This window comes from Desmodus rotundus, chromosome 3, assembly GCF_022682495.2.
Source record: "Desmodus rotundus isolate HL8 chromosome 3, HLdesRot8A.1, whole genome shotgun sequence".
NCBI classification, from domain to species: domain Eukaryota; kingdom Metazoa; phylum Chordata; class Mammalia; order Chiroptera; family Phyllostomidae; genus Desmodus; species Desmodus rotundus.
The window spans coordinates 84,859,445-84,879,892 of NC_071389.1; the positions used below are offsets into that span (position 1 = coordinate 84,859,445).

The following is a 20,448-nucleotide window of genomic DNA, read 5'->3' on the forward strand; positions in this document are numbered from 1 at the left end:
ACAACTCCCTTTTCTTTCTTACCTCTGTCACAAAATAACCTCTTATTCTATAAATATCAAAGTGATATTTAAATATGTCACAAGTTCTTCAACATGCCTTCCTTCAAAAGGTGGGGTCTTATTCCCTTTCCCTCAAATGTGGCCTGGACTTATTGAGTTTTTCCTAGAAAATAGAATGTGGCTGAAGTCATGGTATTAGGTGAGGTCATAAAAGACATTTCCACTATCTTAGCTTGGGCTGCTATAACAAAATACTACAGACTGGGTAGCTTAAATGACAAACATTTGTTTTTCCCAGTTCTAGAGGCTGGGACCTCCAGGATCAAGGTGCCAGTAGATTCTGTGTTTAGTGAAATCTCTCCCTGGCTGTAGATAGCTGCTCCTCACGTTGTGCTCACATGGCAGAGAAAGAGAGGGCTCTGGTCTCTCCCTCTTCTTTATTTAAAAAAAAAAATTTATCCTCACCCAAGGACATTTTTTTGCATTGTTTTTAGAGGTGGTGGGGGCGGGGGAGAGAGAAACATAGATGTGAAAGAAACATCGATTGATTGCCTCTTGTATGCACCCTGACTGGGGATCAGACCTGCAACCTAGGTATGTGTCCTGACCAGGAATTGAACCCGCAATCTCTTCCTCTTCTTATAAAGGCACCAGCCCTAAAAGATCAGGGCCTCACCCTCATGATCTTTTTTAATCTTAATTACCTTCCAGAGTCTCCATCTCCAAATACCATAACATTTGGGGTTAAGATTTCAACAAATGACATTGTTGGGAGTCAAAATACGCATCTCATAATAGTCACTTTGCCTATCTCCCCCAGTTCGCCCATTCTGGGGTAATCCCACAGCCGTCACGAGCACACTTGTGTAGGCTGTGGCGCATTTGACATGAAGAGGAACTGATCTCTGCCAGTGATGAGCACCAACTTGGCCACCATGGAAGTTTGTCACTTTAACCTTCTAATACCTGTAGCCTCAGCCAGCACCTTAACGGCGACCCCATGGGAGCCTGACAAACCTCTCAGTGCACAACTCCAGAAATCTTGACCCGAAGAAAAACGTGCTGTTGTTCTAAGCCACTGGGTTTTGAAGTAATGTGTTGTTCATCAATGATAACTAAGCTCTTCATCCCTTTGCTCCCTGATCACAGACAGTCACATCGTTTAAATTTGTGTTATTCTCTTATTTAAAATTCTTTCGTGGCTCTCAAATACCTACAAACTAACAGTGAAACTCATGGCAACAGTATCTAACTTTCTTCGGAAACTGGCCTCTTGGCCTCAACTCTCCAAAGCTCACGTAAGGACCCTGGAGGAGGAACAAACTTTCCTCTACCCTCGAGGTGTGTTTTGACTGATCTAATAATCAAATAAGCACGAGACAGATTAGCAATAGTTAATACATCCATATGTATGGGAACCCTGCATACTTGAGGGTCAGAGACCCCACATGCAGGAGAGGTTCTGAGACAGAAAGGAAACATGAGTGTGTAAAACATCCTGAGCTGAGTTAGGGTCAAGGGAAGATGCTCTGGCAGCTTCAAAGGGCCATTGCAGGACAATAAGAAGAGCAGATGCTTAGTAAACAGGAGTTTGTCCTGCCCTTATAGGTACATCAAAAGAGGTTTTCTCTGATAATCACTTATAATGGGCAAGGCCCCTAATTTGAGGTCTAGTCAGTAGTTAAGGGAGGGGCAGAAGTTTCTCTTCAGCCTGTAGCTAAAGTTGCCTTTAGCTCAAAACAATCTACATATCACAGAAACTCATCTTGGGGTAACTCATTCTGAACCCCAACTTCCTCTGGCAGGCCAGATGATTTTATATCTGATGCCCCTCTGTCAGGAACCCTCCCTGAAGTGTTTAGTAACACGCTGAGGAGCTGAGCCTACCTTTATCATCACATTAACATTTAGCAGTCCGTCGTCCGCTCTGACCTGGGAAAGATTGTCTTTCACATCTGTCTTTCCAGAACAAGAAAGGTGCTGAGTGCATGGGAGGCATTCGATGAGCAGTTACGATGGAAGAGAGGATAAAATGAATGGGAAAAAATTGTCTAAAACTATTTGACATCAATAGCAATGACTGACTGAATCATAAGGTATACAATTCCATCAGACATTCTCTGTCAACTCATCTAGATAAAACCAACCATTTTGGGAGACTCTTAAGTCCATTTCCAGAGACTGGGGTCCTTGGAAACAAACTTTGTCTTGCATTTCCCTCCAGCCCCGGGAGAACAGCTTGGTGTGATGCTCTTTACGTTCTGTCCCTCAAGCCCTGCCCCAATACCCATGACTTCCTTCCCCCTAGGTAGACCTGACACCCAGGTGACATTTGGAACACTGAAATTTCGGTTCAGTGTCCGTTTCAGAAGTGTGCGTATGGAGAGGCAAGGATGGGTGGGCCTGAAAGAAGGCAGTCCTGGCACATTTACTTGAACCACATGATTCACTGGGACATTACAATGGACACAAATTCTGATGTTATTTATATGTATAAGCAATTTGTAGAGGAGGAAAAGTGAGTGGTATTTGGTACTATTCATCTGAATGGTCTATTTTGTTTATATGATAGGACATACCAGTTTTAGTCACTCTTATGAGAAAAAGAATTGTGTCTCAGGATGTCTGGTGGTCCTCCAGAAGGTTACCTAGTTTGGTGGTTGCCTCACCCAGGTGAAGGACCTGAGAGTTTTTATACTTAGGAAAAAATCTGAACTTTTCACTCAGGCTGACAGGGGTCCACATTGCTGCATGGTGACTGAGATGGCACTGGCCTTTCCCCCTATTCAGCCACCTGCTCCCATCCCATCACCTGGGGCTGTCACCTGGCCTTTTTTCTATTTCTCCAGGTGCTGGGGGACCTTAGGTCTCCTCCTCTAAGGTTTTGCATGTCTGGTTCCTCCCAGCTATTCATTAGTCAGTCATTGTCACCTCCTCAGGGGCTTAAACCCTGCATCATATTGGCCAGGGACCCCTTCCTCTGTAAGTCAGGCAGGAGCAAGGATTTGCACTGCATGTAGGGTTGCCAATAATAGCAGGTAAGAAAGTGGGAGACACTTTCATTGCTTTGTACCAAAACTTTTGTCCACTGGGCACTGGCAGTGAAGGTGGAGATAAAGGAGGAAGAATCCCTCCTTTTTGCTTTCAACTCTTTCTCTATAATGAGTTTTCAGAATTACTTCCACAAAGGAAACTAAAGGAAAAAAAAACACCTAATATGTCTGGTTTTACTAAAAAGTTAATGGTTGATTTTATCCTCAAATATTTTTGTCTGATTGTCTTTCATTATGAGAATCTGAAAGATGCTAATGACTTTAAACATTAGCAGCCTATGACTCTTACAGGGCTGTCTCACCTTGAGGCAAGGATGTGGCTTCTGTGCCCAACAGGAAAAGGGAGGAGGGGTAGCTAAATGGGTCTCCTTCAGTCAAGGGCAAATCTCTAGGCAGACTCATAGGAGAAAGTTCTAAGCGGATGACTCAAGGCAGCAGGGGGCGGGGCACTCTTTGGAAGGAGAACGCAAGCCAGCACACCCAGGTGTCTCCTACACTGAGGCTGCTCTAGTTTCCACTGCCTGAGTCTTCGCCTTACTATGGACTATTTCGTACTCTAACTGTAGGCCTATCTTCTTGTCCCTTTATGAATACCTTGATAAAATTTACAGCTGAAAAGAAAAAGAACATGAAATAATCAGCTATCACACCTCCCAGGCTGTTGCATTCAGAGCCAAACTCAGTGGTATGCTGGTCCCCTGGAGAAAGCCCTGAGGGAGTTTTTGCCCATTTCTCTGCTGAAAAGACACCTGCCATGGCTGACCAACTGGCAAATATCTAGCTACTTAGAAATCTGCTCACAGGAATCCACACAGCACACTCAGCAGGTGACTGGCCATGGTGCCTATCTGTGGACGCTACAATCAGAGCTCCTACCACAGCCCCTAACTGAGGGGAATAAAGACTAGCACCTTCTCAACAGATACCAGCAGGCCTGTTTTCTAGAAGAAATCTGAAATAGTACACCAAAATCTGGAGAGTGAATATTAATGAACTGCAATCTAGAATCACTGTGACAAAGCAGTCCATTACATGAGAAGTATATCATACAGTTAGTCCTATTTCTCAGCATGGTGCTGAGTGGAGGGGCAGGGTGGGATCCCGATGGCAGAGACCTTGTCTCCTAAAGCTCCTTTGCCCTCCAGTGCACTAAGAAAGCTCAATTATCCTAACAGATGGATAGTTGCACTCAGTGAAGGTGTTAACCAGGTGAAGAGTTACACCTTTACAAAAGGGTTAGGTCAAAGCCAGAGGTGAACCTGACCCAGATTACATACCAGGACTGAATCCCATGCATTTGACAGATGCAAACACCCTTCATCTAGACTGAGCTGGAAGGCAAACATCTGTAGGGCTTTATGTGGCCCCAGCTCAGGCCTCAGCCACAGACTTGGGCTTGTCCCAGGTAAACTGGAAATTTCAAGGGTAGGCCAGGTATGATGCTATGCACAAAGAGAGAGATGAGACATGTATGCTCCACCTCACTCGTCCCAGCAAAGCTAACCACATCTCATCCCAGCCAAAGAGGCAGAAAGAAAGACAAAACCACCACTTCCAATGAAAGGGTCAGTGCCTGGCCTTATAAACCAGATGCTGCAGCCCTGATAAGGAATGGCTCTGCACTGCAGCTCCTCCTTGTCATGGAAACAGGGAAAAAATATGCGAGATGTAGATGATCTGCACCCACCTGTCACATGTAGGTAAAAACAATGAATCTGTTGGTTCATAGATTTATTGAATAAACATTTATTGAACCTTTACTGTGTCCCAGTAACTGTACAAAGTACTGAGGATATAAAAGTAAAAAGCACAGTCCAGTTCTCCTTCAGAATTCCTCTCCCTGGCATGCAAGCGGGCTCAATCCTTGCAGAACCGCTCTGGGAGACTCACTGGCTACCTGTGGGCATGACAGTGTCCACAGATTGCAGTGCACAGTCCCAAGAGACAGTAAGCATGGTGAAGTCGGGAGACAGTTGGACAGACAGCCCAGTGGAGTTAAACAGAAACCCAGGCAGGAGACAGATATTAGGTAGAAGGCAAAGGACTGAAGCTACAGACACCAAGAAGTCAAGTGGGCTTGGTGTAGAGTAGATGTCAGCACCTGGAAGATTCCTAAAATGATGGAAGAGGAGCCTTGTTTAACGGGATGCCTGCATCTTCCCCTTAGTTGGGAAGGGAGTTACTGAAACAGCAGTCACTTGTTCAGGATCTCTGAAGGCCTCCACATGCAACATTTCTGCAAATTTAAAATACAGTCAGTAGCACTGTCATTTGGTGTGCCACTAAGAAAGAAATGAGCCTTACTAAGTCATGACAAACCACGAATTTTAAATGAGTCCAACCTCAAAAATGTGAAAATAATGTGTATCATAGAATAATAAAATATAGTGGTCAGACATAGCTATTTGGATAGAATAGATGAGAGGGAAATGGATATTAACAATGACTTCTCAGAATAGACTGAATAACGGCACCCTGTTTGGGATACACTTTGGTAACAGAAATTCTAGAAAACCATGGAGACAGGCAGGACTCAGCAAAAAGAAGAGAATGATGTAGTGGCCACTGGCTTAGCTATCTCCAAGTTAAAACAATAAAATCTATCAGGAATCCTGATAAACTAGTAGTTAGGGACCTTTATAAACTTGCTCCACTCTTATAGACAATATTTTTTTTTTCTTAAATCATATTCACCTATAGGGGAAGACCTTCACTGTGAGCACTTTGACACAGCTGAGCAGTGCATTAGCTATGTGAAGGTTTATAATCTCTGATCCTTTTCTCCCATTCATATAAATACATAGAAATTATATGTGTATATGTATGTGTATGTGTATATGTGTATGTATATGTATATGTATATGTATATGTATATATATATATAGTAGTCTCCTCTTATCCACTGGGGATACTTCCAAGACCCCCAGTGGATGCCTGAAACCACATGTACTACCAAACTACATATACTAAATTCTTTCCTATACATACCTACCTATGACAAAGTTTACAGCTTCTCTTTGGCATATCTGAATTGCCAGCATCACTACTCTTGAGCTTTGGGGTCATTATGAAGTAAAATAAGAGTTACTTGAACACAAGCACTGTGATATCTTGACAGCTGAGCTGGTAATTGAGGTGGATACTAAGATGGAGACACTGGACGAAGGGGTGATTCACATCCTGTGTGGGATGGAGCTGGACTGCGTGAGATGTCATCACGCTACTCAGAGTGGCACAAGATTTAAAACGCATGAATTGTTTATTTCTGGAATTTCCCATTTAATATTTTCAGACTGTGGTTGACCACAAGTAACTGAAACTGTGGACAAGGAGGTGTATATGTGTGTATATGTGAGCACATATACATATATGCAGGCAGCAAAATGTTAGGTCTTGTTAAAGGGATAGATGTGGGAAGAAGTGTAATTTAAGTTGGAAACAAAAAGATCAACTAAGACCACTTTGACAATGGTACTTGAAGACATGAATTAAAAGATGAGGAAGGGAAGGATGTGTTTCACATGGACTGATGGACATGTCAGTGCAGAATACAAGAAGTTCACCACAGAGAGGCTGACAGCTGGAACTCTGGAAAGCACCCCTGTCTGCCTCCATGCTTTCCCTGGTACCAACAACCTCCACATGGATGAACACCAGCAGTCTGCTTTGGGACTGGGGCAAGGAAAGTAGTGAGACAAGGAGCTGCTCGATCAGGCTGTAGACCTCTGGACAACAGGGCCTGCCCCATGTTTCTCTGAGTGCCCACCCCCTACACAGTGCTTGTCCTGCACCCAGCAGGGGTTCAGGGAACATTTCTGGTTTTTCAGTGAAGGGCATTCCTTCATTACAATCCTCCCTAGCAGTTTTACTGGCCCTGAGAGACAAGGGCGTTCCTGCACAGACTACCCAGGCAGGAAGGCCTTTGTCCAGGCTGGACCATCTCAGACCTGCACAGTGTTTGCCCAGAGTCTGGAGGAACGCCTCACATTCTCCAAGTATGAGGAAGGCTACTGTGCTCCATTTAACCATAAGGATCAGAGCTAGGAGGTCCTAGAGCTGCTGTAGTTCAAACTCCTCATGTCAGAGGAAGTCCGAGGAAGAACTGAAACCCAAACAGGTGATGTGATCATGGGTAGGACCCAGGTCTCTGGCTCCTGGCTGTAGCTGCACCTCTCATGTGCCCCATGATTCCCTGATTACCACATGCCCTGCTAGAAGAGGGTTGGTACATTGGGTGGGAGTGGTTATGGGGGCAGTTGTCCAGCCCAGCTCACAAGGCAAGACACAGCCCTGAGTGTGCAGAATGGCAGGTCCCAGATATGGTCCCTGCTGGAGCAGCCTAACACAGATGATTATTTGCTACCAAAGATGTGCATTCTACTGGAAGTATCCAGAAGGAATCAGAGAGCAGAGGAGACTACATCTATCGGGAAGAATTGGGGGGATGTTGTGCCCTAAGCAGCTTCTCAGTCTCATTATGTGCCACCTCCCTGAGAGAGACCCGTCTCTGCAGTACTGCAGAATGCCAGGGCCATGGTCTGCATCTGCTTCTCCTCAGCAGGTCTTGGAGTCACTGGGCACCGGAAACAGGCACATAAATGCAGTTACTGTGAAGAAAGCAGGCAGCTGGCTCTGACCTGGGGTAAATGGTTGGAGGAATTGTTTACGTGGCCCAAGAACTGCAGAGACGAAATAAGCCCTGTGATGGAAAGTGTGCCTATGTCTGCGTGTCACCTCGTGAGCAGTATGCCCTAGAGTGTTGGACATGCACACACAGACACACGTGTACGCACAACAACTGCAGTGTGCGGTTGCAGGGCTTTGCAGAGAGTAGGCGACCACCAAACGTTTGCTGAATAGTGATTTAATTCATTTAACGAAGGATTAAATGACTTAATGGATGGGTCAGGGAGACAGACGCATCTGCTTTTGAGTACTAGGTCTATGATTTGAAAAGGGGAGGCAGAGCTTCACTGAGAGGATTTGAGAGGAGATGGCTAAAAACACTTCAGGTGTTCAATGCTGACTGAAAATTCCTTTCAGGGAACAAACAAGAATGTCCAGGAATAATGCTCCAGCCCTCTTCATCTGTAAATGACTGATTACAGACAGGAATTAAAGGGTAGGTAATTTAAAAAATAAAAAAAGAAAACACCTGTGCACTTGTTATTAAATGCCCCGAAGTGTGTGTGCACAAATGTGTGTGCACACATATACATCTATGTGTGTGTGTGTGTACATATTCACACATACAAATATACCGCATATCTGCATGTAAACACCGTGTGGTATATATGCACGTTATGTATATATATACCATCTATATGTGTGTATACTATGTATACCATCTATGTATGCCATATATATATATGTAGTAATATATATGACAGTGCATGCACTAGCTATTTCCAGATTACTTCCAGTATCCTGATATTAAAATCCTGATACTGCAAATCAGAATCCTGATTTATAACCACTTGAATTCTGGAAGAACTTCCCAAGAATATGATTTTTTAAAAAAAGAACATTGAAAGTCCCAGTGTCTGAAAGTTCCCTAATGTCAGCTTAACCCTAATTGCCTAAAGTAAATCAATCAGATTTCCCCTTCACTTCACCTGATGAAGTGAGCTTTGGCAGGAGCAACTGCCAACGACAAACCAGGGTGAAGAGGGAGAGAAGGACAAGACTGGGAAAAAGGGCGGTGGGCATGAGGACTGAAGTGTGGGCCCGGTACTCCTGGCCCTGAAGCCCCCACATGGCTGTGCATTTTTAGCCGTCACCCTTCCCACAGCTCCCCTCCTTCCCCAGACCTGCTGGGTTTCTTCTGCTTCCCAGTATTCCTCTTATAGCATCAAAGTTTTCATTTTAAAATAAACTGTCTTGCATAGAGTGTACAGTTTCTTTAACTGATTTTTATAAGAATCAAATTAGGTATAGTCTTAGAAAAAATAACTTGAAATCTACTTTTAAAGCAGATTTTCTTTGAGCTCTATTACATGCACTCTCTCTCTCCCCCTTTCTCCCTCCCTGTGTCCCTCGAAAACACATGTACACAAGCATCCCTGCTCCCACAAGCACTTCTCTGCTGCGCTGGCCTCCCAGGAGCACAGCCTCATGGGGCTAGACAGGAGCCCTTTCGGCGTCTAGGGTCCCGCAGCCCCTGATTGGGTGTCAGGACACAGTGACAGCACAGGCATGCACTCTGGAACGCGGGCAGCTGCAGGCACAGGCCGGGTATGTGGTGCCGACGCCAATAGAACTGACTCCTTGTGAAGCAGGCCCAGCCAGAGCCTTCTCTCTGCATCTCAAGGTCACAGCAACAGATTATGAGAGAGTGGAAAAGCACTGCACAGAAAATGGGCCACGGGGACTTTCCTCTGCGTGAGGAGGGAAAGAACAGCGCATGGATCCAGCAGAGAGAGCATTTGAACTCTGAGAGGCAAGGGACCTTGGAGTGCGGGATCCTTCCAGCGCCTGGCCGGCATATGTAACTTCTCCCCTCCCGCAGGCTTTGAGAAAACACATGATAAAGAGGCCACATGAGAGATGGGGCAACTGGAAAATTCTTTCTAAGGTGTTTTAATGTAGAAGAAATTCTATCACAGATATTAATGTGTTTCACAAGAACCAAATACTTTTCTATCACATTTCATGGTGGCTACTTTTTTTAATTCCTTGCAAATTAAGGTGGGACAAATGTTGTCATAAAATAAACATTTCCTTGTCTTCAAAACCACTAATAAATAGTCCAGGCTAATGAAGCCTTCCCTGGCCTCAAAAACATGGTAGGCTTGCTACCCCGGGGCAGCAAATAGCACCAACGCCTCCTGAGCCCTGACAGAACAGAGGGCTCGACTGTTTACAGTCGTGACACCCTAACTGATGACATTGGTCTCCAAGGGACTGAGACAGCTGTGCTGAAAGAAAACACTTTATGTTTGATGGTGTAGTAACTATACTTCAAGTCTTGACTTAAAAAGTAAATAACAACAACAAAAATAAAATTCCTCTATAAAAAGAACCCTTAAAAAAAAAAAATCCAAGCCACACTCACGGGTTTGAATGTGTTTTAGGTTCTTAACTTTTTTCAAGTGGTTTAGAGTCAAATCAGACCCATGAAAACTGTCTAAGACCCCAGCATTTGGATTTTATCTGATACAATTATTCCCACAGTTCAGCAAAAAGTCACCACATTCCAGAATCATGTCCTGGATGTAACATGTCCAGGAGAGACAACGAGAAATAGAGTTGGAGATTCCAGAAGCTTTTCTAGTCTCTTATAAATTGGTAGCAGCAGCTCTGCCTTCTGCCTACCCCAGATGCTTCTCCTAACCCGCATCCTGCTGGCATCTCCTCAGGGCTGCATGTATGGGAAACCAGTCTTACCGGTTCCTGAGCCGCCTGCCAGCCACCTTCTCCTGAGTGTCTCAGCGACTGATGGCCCCTTTCCCCCGAGCTGGCCTGCAGGGAATCAGCAAGGGTGTGTGCCGGAGGGCAACTCTGCAGGCCTGGTCAGAGGCAGACCTACTGCCAGAAGCCACTGAGTGGGCAGGGCTCTGTGAGCCCCCTGCAATCCCACAGGCCCTCGGCTGGGAGAGCCAAGCACTTCCCAGAACAGCTCAAGAACCCAGGCCCTAAATCTCAACTGGAGTTTTTCAGCTCTAGCTTCGCCTCTCGGTTATTTATCTTCCTCAGCTTCAGGCAGCTCAACCTACAGAGCTGCTGTTCCCAACTCTTTTCAGAAGAAGAGATTATTATGACTCCCCAATGATCCATCCTGGATGCTCCCAGGCAAACGACCAAGAACAGAGGCTCACAGAGGCAGCAAGCCGCCTGCCTCCACTGCTCTCGCTGGAATCAGCTGAGCTGTGAGAGTGTGGGGCTACCAGGCCCAGGGTCTCCTGGTAGGCCAATCCCAGGAAGGTGCTGCTGCCCTGCTGATGTGCAGGGTTGGGGGGGGGGTGAGGGGAAGAGGATGTTGCAAAACCCAGCTGTCAATGAATCCAGTATTCCCCCCTGCCTGGAATTCTAACAAAGGAACTTAGAAGGGAGAGTCCCAGATATCCAAACACAGCTTCCGAGAGATAAAATAAAGAATACCCAGTTTTTTCATTCTAAAAATATGTTTTTTCTTAATTACAAAATAATTAAGCTATGTAGAAAAGTACAGAAATAATATAGCCAAGGCCCAGGTACACACCAATTAGCTTTGACATGTTACCATATTTGCTTCAAATCTTTTTCTTAAAAAAATATATGTTTATTTATATAATGTGTATATATATAATCACTCAGCCTAGCACAAGGCAGCTCCCTGAAGGGATCTTAAAGGCCACAAGTACTTGAGCAAATGTAACTCAAATGAGCCCAGCGCAGTCCCCGCAGGACAGCTCAGTTAATGAGTGTTGTTTATTTTTCCTAGTCCCTTGTGCCTGGTTAGAAATCTAGTTCAGGCTCAGCTGTTGCAACTGACATTGTCACATGAATTCCCTGCTCCATCTCACATCCTCACCGCTAGGCTGACTAGTCACTTTGCAAATGCAGCCACTTCCCAATCCTTGAGCAGGCAGTCCCCAGCCTTCCCTCCCTTCCTGAGCCCCACCCACCCTTTCATGTCCCTCTGTCCCAGGCTGTCCACAGGCACCATTTGGCTCCAATTCCACATCCTAAGCATTTCTATGAATATAGGCTTTGTGGACTGTTTATTCATGTGACATTAATCCCAGAAGGGAATCAAAGCAGTGTAGATGCCATTACCCTTGTTTGCCTTGGATTGTCTGTTATAAACTCTCACAGCAGCCTGGGAGTTGAGAACCTGCTTGAATGAGGCCTGGGACAGGGAGAAAGTGGGCAGAGAGAAGAGTCAGATCATCTCTCTGTGATCCATGGCCAGCAGAGGAGCAGAAAGGCCGGGCAGCGTACTATCTCTGATTCCACATCTCAGCTGAGCATCTGGACCCTGCATAAAGCCTGGTCCCAGAGCTGGGCCTGGGAGGGTACACTTTGCTCTGCACAGAGTGGGAGACATGAGGCGCCTTCAGCTACTTTCCTGAAGCACCAGGTCACTGATTTTCCCAAGTTCTGGTGTTGAAACACCCGAAGGCCCTCTTTGGAGCCCTGTAGCTGAACAAACTTACGTTTCTGAAATGAGAATAACAGCAATCAGCACTTCTTCTGTGTGGGTGAGTATGCAGGGGCGTCGTGGAGCCCGGGCCTAACCAATGCTGTGCATGCTGCATTTCCACGCAGATCCAAAGCTGGGAGGTAAAGGACGGCGATACTTCAGGAGGGACCCACAGGCAGGTAGGCACACCTCTTTCCTCCACACCCCCCAGCAATGTGTTCCTTCTCAGGCTGGAGAAACACCCATCCTGCATTTGCTTATGGAGCAACCTTTACCAGCCACCACTTAGAGGCAACAGGACTGTGCCTGTGTGGGTGTTCCCTTGACTTTCCAGAGAAGGAAATGGACTCTCAGATGGCAAAACTGTGATGGGAACTGAAACTGGACCATTTCTCCTTCAGCTCACAGCCTGTTGACTTACAAGCATGCATACTCATACACATGCCGCACACACCCTCCAGAGCATGACTCACCCGCTAGAGGTAGCTGGACAAGGTCCCGCACATCCCTGTGAACGACACCATTTGGCGTGCGCGTTGCTCCTCTGCAGTTTGGCTGGTTGGTGGGCAGGGTGTTGCTTACAAAAACCTGCTTTTAATCAAATCCAGTCTTGCCATCCTAAGAGTTGACAGCTACGTGTGACAGGAGTCTCCCTAACCTGGTTATGGGCAGCACTCGTTTTGTCTCCTCTAGGCCACTGGCAAGATGGAGACCCTCACAAGGGAGAGAGTAGTTTCTGGAGGCACAGGAATTGGCAGTAGTGGATTAGGCAGCAACACACACCCTCCATGCCCTCAGCAGAGAGCCAGAGGTCTGGGATAAGGCTTTGCATTCTCAGTAAGAACTCTTCCAGAAACCTGACAGCTTCCCCACTGCAGCAGAGTGATCCTGGGGAGCAGGGCTGTAAATTCTGCTTCCAATCACCCAGAGGACTGACCCTGGGTCCCTGCCAACCCAGCTCAGGGAACAGAGAGAGAAAGGGCTGGGAGGGCTGGAGACTGGCTCTTATTAGACTTCAAGAGGGACAGCGTCCTTACAGAGATGTCTGGAGAAGTCTACTTGAAAGGGAGGAAAGAAAGAAGAAACGGAGGGAGGAAAAGAAAGTGATTCATTAAAATTAAGCTATCCAAGATGGATCATGTTAAGACGTCTCTTTTTGAACAGTAATAAGGATATAAGATTGCCTTCCCATCTAGCCCTACTCATCCCCAAATCTAATCCATTGTCTTCTATATTGCCAGTTCTTGAAAACTTTTTTTTTTTTTTTTTACTCAGACATCAGTAAATCTTACAAGGAGTGTTCTGAATCTTACCTAGTCCTTAAACCGTACCTGAGGGTGTTTGCTCAGGAGCCAGCTCTATCTAGACTGAGTACCTGACTGTCACCAACTTGGGGTTACAGCCCGTCTCTCAGCCTGTGAAGGGGAAAGATGCCCAGTGTGTGACAGTCATCAAGTTCCCAGCCCATTGCCTAGGGGGTGCTGGGGAACCTGGAGCAACTGTAAGTGGTCCTTGAAGCCATATTCCCACCAAATATTGTCTAAAGCAATACATCTAATACAGCAGCCATCAGCCACATGAGCTACTGAGCACTAGACAAGAGGCCATCATGATATGCTGAAAGTGTAAAATATACAATAGATTTTGAAGACTTAGTATGAAAAAAAGAATGTAAACTATCTCGTTAATAAGCTTTAGTATTGATCACATGTGAACTGATAATATATTCTGGTACTATTGGGTTAAATGTGATATGTTATTCAAGTTATTATTTTTTTGAAGTTATCTCACTTGTTCTTTTTTATTGTGATTGCCATCTTAACCATTTCTCAGTGCACAGTTCAGTAGTGCTAAGTACACGCACATTGTTGTGCAACCATCACCACCATCCGTCTCTAGACCTTTTTCATCTTCCCACCTGAAGCTCTGTGCTCACTGAGTAGTAACTCCCCGCCCCTCCTCCCAACAGCTCCCAGCAACCACCATTCTACTTCTGTCTCTGTGAATTTGACCACTCCAGGTACCTCATATAAGTGAAATCATGCAATATTTGTCCTTTTGTGACTGGCTACTTTACTTAGCATAGTGTCCTCTAGGTTCATCCATGTGTCAGAATTTCCTTCCTTTTTAAGTTTGAATCACATTCCCTTGTATGTATGTACCATGTTTTGTCCATTTATCTGTTGTTAAACAATTCTGTTGCTTCCAAATTTTGACTATAGTGTATAATGCTGCTATGAATATGACTATACAAATATATCTTCAAGACCCTGCTTTCAAATTCCCAGTAGTGGAATCTCTGTGTTGTATGAGAATTCTATTTTTAATATTTCCAAGAACTGCCATACTGTTTTCCATAGCAGATGCAGTATTTTACTGCAATGCCCAAAGATTCCAATTTCTCCACTTCCTTGCCATCACTTGTTATTTTCTGGGTTGTTTATTTTTTGATAATTGCCATTCTAATGGTTGTGAGGTGGCATCTTATTGAAGTTTTAATTGGTATTTTCGTAATGGTTAGTGATGTCAAGCATCTCTTCATATGCTTATTGGCCATTTTTTTATATCTTCTATGAAGAATCATTTTTTAAGGTGGCTACTAGAAAATTTAGTTACATAAGTGGCTCACATTTCATTTCTACTGGGCAGCTCTAGTCTGGAATGGATAGCAGCACAACTACTACCACATAGGGATGTTTTGGCAATGAAAGGAATCCTGATATTTAAAATGTGGAGAACCTAGTTCCAATGAATGATCTCTAAGTTTCTTTCCAATAATAACATTTTGTTATCTCTTTCTCTCTCTGCTCTAAGAACTTTAACTAGAGCTTTCACATCAAAGGAGAAGATGCCAGGAGCCATTCTCCCTTACAATGAGGTGTCCGCTATATAGAAACTGGAAGATCCAGAGAGTCAGGGGCTTCTCTTGCCTGTGCAGAGTGGGTCAGCTCTTGTGATTGGAGTGGGGGTGGAGTCTTGGCTCGAGACTTCACTGATATCCTGAACCAAGGGAATCCACGTCAGAAAATTCTGCTGGTAAAATTTTGTGCCATCTGAGAGAAGAACAAACACCTCAGGCTTGGGCTAGAAAACGTGCTCCCTGTGGAAACCTCAACACTACTGATACCTTCCTATGGTAAAGACAGTAATCTTGTTCCAAAGGAGGGACTGGATGCCACCAGAAGCTGGTTCCTTGGTCTTCGGGGCGGAGACTGCAAGTTGGTCCCACTGGAATAAACGCATTCCTGGAGTCTACAGCCATCCACCCATGGAGGTTGCTGCCAACAGATCCCTGGGAGTCATAGATTGTATCCAGTAGCTGGCAGTCATCACTTTCCACCATTGAACAGTACTGAGAAAAAGGTGAGCTCCAAAATACTGCTACTTTTCATACATTTTCCTATTTTCCCTGAGGTAACAGTATTACTAGTCCAGATTTCCTTCCCTTTGTCTTACTAAAAATCACACAAAGGCATGGCCCACCCACCAGGAAGGGGTTGAGCCCACAAATACTTTGGCTTATGGTTTTAAAAGGGAAAAAAAGAAGAAGAAATTTTGCAAAAAAAGCAAGAACTATGGTGGGGTCTGTTATTTCTTCTTTCTAACTAAAAGGAATAGCTCAAAGCATGGCTGCTTTGGGTGATATTTTTAATATGATTTTTTAAGGAAAATAATGGCAGTATTTTAATGTCAGATAACAATGTGGAAACCAGGCAAGAATTAAGAATTAACTTAAAATAATAGGACCTGGTCATCTATTATAAAAAGATAATGTAAAGAATAATACTACATAGAAAATATTCTAATGTACTGGAGGAAAATGCTGTGTAAACATAAGGCTGTATAGTTTATGTATAAAATGTAGCTTATTTAAATTAGCTTTAGTATCTAGAGTTATATAAATACACAGAGATTTTAAAACTTGGTAATAATGGCAACTCAGACCTAGACAACTCCTTTACACCCAAAGTTTTAAATCCTAATGACCCTGGAGTAGTAATTTGTCTAGTGTCTCTCATGTCAGTTTCCACACGTGAAGAATTAGAGATATAATTTTTCCTAAGTCATTTTGGAATTGTTGTAAGGATGTAATGAAATAATAGATATGTGAGCACTTTTAAAAGTTGAGACCCATAAAAATTATTATTATAAAAGTACATATAGTTCATTATACTAGACTTCATAAGAAGGAGACTAAGAAACACCAATTTTCATGGAAATAAATGTAAACCTATAAGGGCCCCATGAAAGACATAAAATACAGGGTTTCCCACCCAATCCACCAATGTTGATCATCTTTTTAGGACGCTTACAGAGAAGATGTGGTGTAATACACATCATGAAGTTCATACTTAATGTACAAAATCTTTTATCTACAGGAAGTTGCCTGAGGGTGGAAGAGAGTTAACCAAGAAAACTGAAAATAATACTGTAACCTCTGCTATTACATACAGAAAGTTTCCTGCAAATAGCACCTGGTTCCTGGAGAGGAAAAAATGTGTGTGTTTAGCTTCATAATCATAAAACTCTAAGGTACTGTGTGCCTTTCCCCATCCTTCATTCCTTCCAAAAAAGAGAAACACATCAACATTGGTCTCAGAAATCTGCGGGCTGCTGTCTCCAGTTCTGCCCGAAATTATTAAACCAGAGAGCTGAGGGCTGTAGAGCCCATTCCCCTAGCACTGAAGGCACCTCCACCTTTGGCCTGAAGCAAGTGTGGCAGTGACACAGGTGGTTTGTTTTGCAGGGTCAGGTTGGCACATTTCTAGCCTAGGGCTGTGGATAAATGTTTGGATTTTATTTTCAGTCGCATGGTGTTCAAGTCCTCAGCGTCGAAGGCAGGCCCCTGCATGCTACCCTCCTGCATCCTTTGTCTCCTCTCCTGGACTGGTGGGAAGGCAAGAGGTGAGAGGAGAGAAGGGAGAGGATGGGAGGGGTCAGGTGGGAACAGGAGGGGTGAGGTTATTTGCAGCGTTTTCAGCACTCCCCAAGAACCACTTTTCAGGCTCATGAAATTCCTCCCCCTTCTGTCTCCCGCGGGCTTGCCCTGCTCTGGCACTGGGAATCCGGCTTGTTTACACAGCTCATTAAGCTCGCTTTGCAGTTGCTATAGCAACCACCAGGGGTCAGTTTATAGAAGGAGAGGAAGTTCACTTTTAGGGAGTGAGCTTTCCAGCTCCTGTGCAGAGCACAGCTGAAAACAAAGACCCAGACACCGCGGAGGAAACACATGGAGAAGTTTCCTATGAGCAGAAGCATCACTCAGAGCATAAAACTTCACTCAGCAATGCCACATTTTTTCCTTGCTGAAAGAGCCGTTCTAGAACAGCTAATAGGAGAGAAAACGTCTCAACATTGCATCTTGCAGATTTTCCTCTCTCCCAGACTTTCTCACCCCTTTGCCTTGCCTTAAGGACCTGTGGGCAGTCTCTAGTAGTTAAGAGAACAAGGGTAGTTACCAGAGTTCATTTAAAGTGATAACTTCATAAATATAATGTATTAACTGAGGATCAGAAAGATCTTCGCAAACTATTACTACTTCTGTCTTCTTCACTGGGAGGAAGGCAGCATGCCATTGGAACAGAATGCCTTTCTCAAGGTCCAAGACAAACAAAATGGAGCCACTACACCTATGTGGAGTGTTCTGGAAAAACTCTCAGAATGCCTCAGAGTAAAAAGTGTCCAGCTCTAATTTGACTAGCTAACCTGAGTTAGCAAATAAAACATATAGGAGGCCAAATTAAATTTGATTTTCAGGTAACCAGTGAATGGCTATTTGTATAAGTCTATCCCACAAAATCACTGGGACATGCATGTGTAAGTCCAACTTAACCCAACACTATCCTAACCCACCTCTCACCACCAATGCCTCCAAAAAAAGTACAACAAGTGAATTTCCTCTCAAAAACAAATAATGGGCCAGATCACTGTTTAGGATAATCTAATCCTTGGACTATCCTGCTGATCATAAAAAAAGAAGGGTTTTATTTTGTTTTGTTTTTTTACATGCGATGGGGAACCCAAGAGGAACACATGTCACTCTTAGGACAGGCTTCCCCTGCTAGGTGAGTGTTCTAGGAGCCCATCTGTACCAGTGTACCAGCTGGTGTTGCTGTGAAAGGCTGCATTTGGCTTCAGTGAATTTTTTTTTAAGACTCAATGCATTTGCCCATTTCATGATGTGTGATTCAAAAGCATACCTGCCCACACCACACTGAGTGTTCAGCAGTTTTTGACTAAAAAGGTATGACCCCCATGCCCCACCCTCCCTATTTACCCAATCTCATCCTGAGTGACTTTTTTTGTTGTTTCCTCAGATGAAAAAAGTCCTCAAAGGGAAATGTTTTGCTGATGTGGAAGAGGTGAAACGAAAAATGGCAGAAGCACTAAAACACATCAAAATCAACAAGTTCAAAAACTGTTTTGAACAGAGGATAAAATATTTTGATAGTGTATTGTGTCAAATGGAGAGTATTTTGAAGGTGACTGAAGTTTAAACATGCAAGAATAAATACACAATTTTGTATAAATAAATTCTGGGTTTTAGGAGCCCCCCCTCATATAGGCAAGTTGTAAATCATAGGCAAGGCAACCTAAGGTGAGTTTCCTGATCATACTCAGATCCACATGGGGGCTAAAGAAAAAAGAATTCAGTACTAGGCTTTGTGCGGTATCTACTACTTTTTCAGTAGTAGCAAAAGTCATCTTTCTAAAGAATAATGATGGCTAATCTCCCAAATATATAAAGAACTCATACAACTCAATGGCAAAAACCAAACAATGCAATTTTTAAAATGGGCATAAGATCTGAATACACATTTACCAAAGAAGACATACAGATGGCCAATAGGTACATGAAAAAGTGCTCAACATCCTTCCCTACAAGGAAAATGCAAATCAAAACCACAATGAGAGGTCATCTCACACCTGTCAGAATGGCTTTTATTAAAAAGCTGAACATGAGAGTCAGGGAAGATATGAAGAAAAGGGAACCCTTGTTCATTGTTGGTGGGATTATAAACCAGTGTAACCACTATGGAAATCAGTATGGAGGTTCCCCAAAAATTAAAAATAGGGCTGCCATGTGACCCAACAATTCCATGCAGTTCTGAAAATTTATCCAAAGAAAATAAAAACACTACCTCAAAAAGATATCTGCACTCCTATGTTTATTGCAGCTTATTTACAATAGCCAAGATATGTAAACAACCTAAGAGTCCGTCAATGGTGAGTGGGTAAAGAAATTATTCATATGACACATATTATCTATGTACGAGTATTATTCAGCAATAAAAAGAATAACATCTTGCCATTTGCAACAACATAATGCACCTTGAGGGCATGATGCTAAGTGAAACAAGTCAGACAGAGAAGGATAAATACATGGCCTCTCTTATATGTAAAATCAAAAAAATTAAGAGGAGGGAAAAAAAAATGGCCCAAATGACAGAACACTTCAAAGCTCCAGAAATAATTCAACTAAGCAGCGAACAGATAGCCAACCTATCAGATGCACAGTTCAAAACACTGGTAATCAACAAGGTCACAGAATTGGTTGAATTTGGTCGAAAACTAGATGAAAAAATGAAGGCTGTGCTAAGAGAGACTGTACAGGGAACCAATAGTGATGCGAAGGAAACTGGGACTCAAATCAATGGTGTGGACCAGAAGGAAGAAAGAAACATTCAACCAGAAAAGAATGAAGAAACAAGAATTCAGAAAAATGAGGAGAGGCTTAGGAACCTCCAAGACATCTTGAAATGTTCCAACATCCAAATTATAGGGGTGCCAGAAGGAGAAGAGGAAGAACAAAAAATTGAAAACTTATTTGAACAAATAATGAAGGAGAACTTTCCCAGTCTGGCAAAGGAAATAGAATTCCAGGAAGTCCAGGAAGCTCAGAGAGTCCCAAAGAAGCTGGACCCAAGGAGGAACACACCAAGGCACATCATCATTACATTAGCCAAGATGAAACAGAAGGAGAGAATCTTAGAAGCAGCAAGAGAAAAGAATACAGTTACCTACACAGGAGTTCCCATAAGACTGTCAGCTGATTTCTCCAAAGAGACCTTACAGGCAAGAAGGGGCTGGCAAGAAGTATTCCAAGTCATGAAAGGCAAGGGCCTACATCCAAGATTACTGTATCCAGCAAAGCTATCATTTAGAATGGAAGGGCAGATAAAGTGCTTCCCAGACAAGGTCAAGTTAAAGAAGTTCAGCATCACCCAGCCCTTATTATATGAAATGTTAAAGGGACTTACCTAAGAAAAA

At 43.7% G+C, this 20,448-nt stretch overlaps 1 long non-coding RNA gene across 2 annotated transcripts; it reads left to right on the forward strand.

Moving 5' to 3' along the window:
* The first annotated feature begins 11,855 nt into the window (after nucleotides 1-11,855).
* LOC123478901 (uncharacterized) lies at nucleotides 11,856-19,659 on the forward strand. 2 transcript variants are annotated; one of them, XR_006654312.3, is made up of 5 exons: nucleotides 11,856-12,356; nucleotides 14,992-15,540; nucleotides 16,557-16,710; nucleotides 16,985-17,082; nucleotides 18,495-19,659. It is a non-coding gene; the product is annotated as an uncharacterized lncRNA (long non-coding RNA). The 2 variants fall into 2 exon arrangements; XR_006654311.3 differs by having other exon boundaries at nucleotides 11,856-12,235.
* The last annotated feature ends 789 nt before the right edge of the window (nucleotides 19,660-20,448 follow it).